Source organism: Suricata suricatta, chromosome 4, assembly GCF_006229205.1.
Source record: "Suricata suricatta isolate VVHF042 chromosome 4, meerkat_22Aug2017_6uvM2_HiC, whole genome shotgun sequence".
In the NCBI taxonomy this organism is placed as follows: Eukaryota; Metazoa; Chordata; class Mammalia; order Carnivora; family Herpestidae; genus Suricata; species Suricata suricatta.
This window is the reverse complement of record NC_043703.1, coordinates 111676183-111682458: the sequence shown is the minus strand read 5'-3', so window position 1 is coordinate 111682458 and position 6276 is coordinate 111676183. Positions and strand designations below refer to the sequence as shown.

At 39.4% G+C, this 6276-nt stretch overlaps 1 long non-coding RNA gene across 1 annotated transcript; it reads left to right on the top strand.

Annotated features, from left to right (window-relative positions):
• The first annotated feature begins 2807 nt into the window (after positions 1-2807).
• On the top strand, positions 2808-3606 carry LOC115289026. The gene is made up of 3 exons (XR_003907345.1): positions 2808-2892; positions 3203-3335; positions 3448-3606. It is a non-coding gene; the product is annotated as an uncharacterized LOC115289026 (long non-coding RNA).
• Positions 3607-6276: the final 2670 nt, after the last annotated feature.

Genomic DNA, 6276 nt, shown 5'->3' with positions numbered 1-6276 from the left:
TTCATTTAATGCTTACCACATGTTGGCCCTATCAGGGCTGTGTATTTCTCAAGTAGTCATCACAGTAACCTTATAATATTTATATTATTATCATCACTTAAATAAGCTGAAGAGTATGGCCTTTGAAGTTAGAGATACCCGAGTTTAACTCCCACTCCTCTATTTACTAGAAGTGAAACCTCAAGCAAATTTCTTAACTCTTCTAAATCTTGTTTTTCTTTTAGCTGCAAAAATAAGAAGGATAAGGATATGCAACTGATAAGATTAGAAGTATTAAATAGAGAATGCATATAAAGTGTTTAGCAAAACCCCAAGTATATTATAGGTGCTTAATTAACTGTTAGCAATTTTGTTTACCATTATTACAGGTGAGGAAACTGAGTTTTATAGGAGTTAAGTAACTTTTCCATGGTCACACAGCAAGTAAGTGGAAGAACTGAAATTTAAACTCAGGTCTCTCAGACTCTTGAATACTGAAAACAAACTGAAGGCTGAAAGGGGAAGGGGGTGATGGTCATGGAGGAGGCACTTTTGGGGAAGAGCACTGGGTGTTATATGGACAATCAACTATAAATTAAAAAAATAAGTAAATCAACATTAAAAAAATAAAAAAATAAACTCAGCTCTCTCCAAATTTCAGTGTCTGGGAGAATAGTGCAGTGGTCCAAGAAATAGGTGGGGAGTGGGCCAGAGCAGTGTAGATGAAACAAAAAAGAAAGAATATACTTGCATGAGATGTCTTGTGAAGAAAAAGATGATTGACAAGCTGTAATATAGAAGGAGAATGGTCATGAATGACCTCGAGGCTTTAAATTTGGACTAATGGAAACTGGAGGGAGCTATTGGTGCTCTTGGTCTGGAGCCTGGGAGCCTAGACCTGCCACTGCTGAACTGCCAATAAGGAGTTGCCTCAGGTGTAACAAGAACCAGGTACAAAGGGCTGCCCATTCTGGGGCGCAAGAGGCTGTAGTTCTTCCGCCCATGCTGCCGCCATATCACCAGAAACTCTTAGCAACTGTTGAAACTGTTGAAACCAGAAGCAGAGAAAAAACACTGCTTCCTTCTTTCCTCCTACTTTCTCATCTTCCAGCGGTTCCTCCACTTGGCTGAGCAAAACAAGAAATCAGAGGGCAAAGGTGTCTGGGAAGTGTAGTTTGTAGCATCCCAGCCCCGGTAATACGACGCAGAGTATAGAAGCTCAGGCTGTGGGGCTGAGAAACAAATAATAAATGACTAGCATGGGAGGAAACATTAAAAGAACTAAGAGTTTCAGGAGGAAAAGATAGTTTTAGAGAAAATAAGTTGTTTTCGTTGTGGATAATTTATATCACAGAGAAAGGTAAATGCTTCTACTCTTAGAAATGCATTAAAAATAGGATACATTATTTGTTGGAATAGACCTGTAAAAGTTAATTAAATTCCATTACCTATGATCATGTTCTAACATTAAGAGAAAAGCTAATTGAAGTAAAATATAATAAATATAACAACTGGGTATTATGTATATATCAGCCTCTCCATATTTCTCCTGTTATCAGGTGCTATGTAACAGAATTACATTTTCATTTGTCTATAGACCTCTAAGAATTGAGAAGAAGTCACTTGAAAGAAGAAGATCTGTAGGTGCATGAACTATAATTTTGTTCTATTTACTTTTTATAACATACAGAGATTATTTTTAGGGGATGGAGTACTGATGCTTTGGCATGAAAACTTCTAAAGCTACAAGACTTCATCTAAACTTGGTGGTAAATCCTTGGACTTATTTTCCCTCTACCCTAGAAGACAGTACGCAGAACTGTTGATCACTTTCTGGATATTTCTTTTTTCTGGGTCCAGTCTTTCCTACTAACTTTCCTCCCCTTTCTTTATTCAGTTAAAACAGAAGTCACCTGTATCATAAGACTCAGGCAGTTCTGTAAGCAGACCAGGAATAGTCTTTGAAATTTTTCCACATGCAACTTTCTCTTTACCTACAAACCTGAGGCCTGTACTATCACATTCAGAACTTAGAGCTGAAAGGCTATCATTTTTAAAATATAATTTGCCTATCACATTTTTAAATTGTTTTGAATAAAGAAGGTAGAACGTTGCTGTTTTCATTAATACCATGTCACCCTATGGGCAAAAATGTTAGTGACCTTCCCTTCTTTCATTTTCATTGTCTTGCTTGGTGATGATGGGGCAAATATAGCAACAGAATATGAATTTCTTATCCTTGCATCAATTGTTTAGTTCTTTGCCTGTTTGAAAATGTAGACAAGTTCTTTACTTGCTTTGAAGCCTTTCCCATCTATACCAACTTACAGTGATGTCTGCAGGCTTTGAAAAGTGACTTTATAAAGACATCTGACTTCATGTCATATTAGTTAGGATTGGACTAAGAAGAGAAGCACTCTTTTGTATCCAGTGAAGCAGAGGGGCTATGAGCAGGCCCACTGAAATACCTTTATTCATCCCTTGTCATCTCCCTATCTACAAAGATATTCTTTCTTAATCTCCACTTATATCTCTTGGTTCTTTGATTCATATCCTGGTTTTGAGTGTTCAAGATGCTCCCTGCCCCGTTTCACAAATCCATGGCCAATAACTAGATAAACTGCCTCCACAGTGGCTAGGGAAGGTCTTAGCAGTTGCTCATCAATGTCACCAATATGTTTCCCCTCTTTGTCCAGGGCATTTCCCTCAGCCTTATTGAATGTAGGTTGAGCTGTGGGACAGGTTTTGGTCATTGGGGTGTAAATAGCATCCTGGCCTCTGAAATCTCCATGAGATTCTCTTCTCTGTTCTTTGCTCTTTTTTTGGACAGATGCAGAGGAATCAGTGGGGCTTCAGTCAGGACTATCTGAATCCCTGAGTCTTGCCTGGAGCAGAGCTGGCTGACCGACACTGGTAGGAAATTACTACTTTGCGGTTAAAGTAGCTGATAGGTATCCTCATCATCCTCATCCTCATCACAACCAGTCTTACAGACATAATAAGTACATACATCTTGAAGAAGACCCATTTAATAAACTGGGAAATTTAGCCTTATAGAAATTAGATAGTTTACTCAAAGACCCAGACCTAGTAAGTGGCAAACCCAGGTCTGCATTACTAGACTTAAGTTAATTTAATCAGCAGTCTGCCACCATTAGCCTGCAGTTTGTTAACCATTAACCATTAACTTGTAATCTGAATGCTGCCTTGGCTCTGGTAACAGGATACCTGGAGATGTTTCAGGTAAGTTAGGAAGACCTACAACCTGCTGTCTGAGATGAGATGCACCTGACAGGTTTCAGGCAGAAGAGGAGGAAGCTTTGTAAGAGAACTCTGGCTCTTTCTTCAGCCTGCAGGTATCACCTTTCAATCCTAATAACTCCCACTGAAGGGGATCAAGTACATTTTTACCACTTCCACCTGCCCCCAGCCTAATAAGACCAAGCCCTGCCTCTCATCCTTCCACAGAACCCAAAACGGGGATCCTGAGGATGTAGCCAAAGAAGGCCAAGGACAATTCTTGAACTTGATGCACCAGATAGGATTAAGAAGAAAGGACAAAGGAGCCAGTGTTTTGTTTCAAGAATATTAAAATTGGGTCTGAATTTCCCACTGGATAAGTTTAGGAAGCCCTCTCAATTTTTCTATCAGATTAAAGAAACATAAAGAAGTGCAATGTACATTTATTCCTTTGTTCTCGAAACTTTGGTATATGAGAGCAAGCACACAAAAATGTCCATTGTTTAGATTATAGCCCACTCATATTAGATTTATCACTTTAGATTCTTTTCAGCTTCTAGCTCAGTTTCTGCTTTTCATTTTTGTTCTGGTTCCCTTGGCTCTCCTTACTGTTTTGAGCACTGCTTTAGGTTCTTTAATGTTTTGCTTTGTTTTGTTTTGTTTTGTTTTGTTCTGTTTTTTGAGAGACAGAGAGAGACAGTGCGAGCAGGGGAGGGTCAGAGAGAGAGGGAGACACAGTCTGAGGATGGCCTCGAGGCTCTGAGCTAGCTGTCAGCACAGAGCCTGATGCAGGGCTCAAACCCACAAAATGCGAGATCATGATCTGAGCTGAAGTCAGACGCTTAACCGAGTCACCCAGGCACCCCTGCTTTAGGTTCTTTAGAGTTCAATTTTGCACTCAACTCTCAACCTCTTGGCTCAATCTCTACTTTTGGACATACATGCCTCACTCTAGAATGACTCAGTGGTATTGCCCTCCCCCCCCACCTTGAGACCCTCCCCACCCCCTGCCACTCTGCAGAAACTTACAGAGTTTTCTTGAAAAGGAATGAGGATTAAGACAACACTAGTAAACATAAGTCTTCGTGGCCTTAAAACAGGTTCAGATTTAAGTGCTTCCTTATCTGCCAGAACCTATATCATTTGTCACAGACTTAGAGCAAATGACTACACTCTTCAGATTCCATCAGCAATATGGAATGGAGGCTCAGCCAGAAGCTACTGCCTTTATCCTCTCTCTCCAAGTCAAGCTCACTCTTTACTGATGGTGATATTTGGAACTTGATGGGACACCAGATGTTCCAGCAGCCTTTCCTTAATGTGAAGCTTCTATGATCAGAAAGCTGAGTGGCTATATTTGCATATGAAACTGTTTTCTACGGCAGTGCTGGGAATATTAAGTGGTGATATTCCATGGAGCTCTAGAGGCCTGCGTCCTTAGCAATGATTTAGGAAGACCTGTTGCAAATGACTACAGTTAAATTGGCAAGCTGTGCAGCTGATGGCCTTGATGTGGTCCTTAGGAGTGTCTCTCAAGCCAGTTAGAACTTATGGCCCTGAGGTATTCTCATTGCTCCCAAGACAGGTTGAAATAAGGGGAAGACTCTACCCTAAGGGAACTTACAGTCTAGTTGCATAGGTATGACATACACTCAGGAACATTGCAAGGTGACGTACAAACAAGGTGATAAAGTGAGACAGGCTACATAAGCACTGAAGGGACTGAAGGTGAGGCTAAAGTTATTTTCCTTGTGTTCTGTTCCATTTTCTCGAAAATCTCCCAATAAAGTAAAAGTAAATTAAAGAGAGGCGTTAGTATTTTACTTTTCCTTGTTTGTACCAGTTTCCAGATGAGTTAGCCATGATTTTCAAAGATGAAAATAACACCAAATGTGATTGCTTTGAACATAGTAGTCCATTAAGATGTTGTGATGAAAAAGATACGATGCCTTTTTTATTAGGGAATTCAAATGGTACTTGTACAACGTAAACCCTTCAGAATATCCTGTGGCTGTTCCACCTTAGCATTTTGGACAGTTTCTAAATCTTTAGTGCTTGAAGGCATCGAATGTCACCATTTAAAATTTTTTTCTACCTTTATTTACCTATACAAGTGTTATTAGCATTTACATTCTTTTTTAGAGGTCTTTATTTTTTTGTGTAATCCAAAGTGGTTTAAAGGTTTATTCTGACTAAACTTTTATGGTCAATTTGATTGGATTGACAAGTATCAAGTAACCTGAAAATATTAGCTTTAATGAATTTTTTGACAGTATGCACTTCTGTAATCTTGGGATTTACTTCATTCAGACCCTAGACATGAATGCTATAGAAAAACACAAGGAATACATGACCCATACACCAAATACAGACAAAAATGAAGTACAGTGCAAAAAGGCTGCTCAGGTTCTGAAACAATGAGGAATTCTTTTGAGGGATTTTAGACAATGTGGAGAAACAGTTACCAAAGCCGCAGGAATGCCAGGCCTGAAGCTCAGGCTACAGGATCTGAGGTTAAAGAGATGATGATGGATTACCCAATTCTTTCCTAAGACCCTCCTCAGAATCCCATGGTGAATGAAGCTCTGGTCAACACGTTTTCCACAAGGTCGCAATGGTAACTGAGAATGAGCAGAGAGGGAATAAAGTTGAAACTAGAACTAAAGAGCATGAACTATGAAGATGGGCTCAGTTCCTTAATCTTTTAAAGATACTTTCCAGGTGGATCGACTGAGCTGTGTAACATTTCCAAACGTGTAGATAAATCTCCTCATCTATCATGATGTCACCAGTGACCCTAAAAATCTGCAGTCCATGGTTCATCATGAAAACATTTCATGGATGCTTATTATTTTCTGTGAAGGAGGGTAAACTTAGGTTTTTGGAATTTGGGGCTTGCTCATTATGAGCTCAGGCTGATGTGCAAGTGTGTTTGAATTCAAACTTCAGCATGAGGATGTTTGAGTATAAAAACTACAAGGTCCTTTATTAAATTTAAAATCATGGGTTACGGGTTGAACGGTCTGCATTCCATCCCATTGTTTAAATTCATCAAAT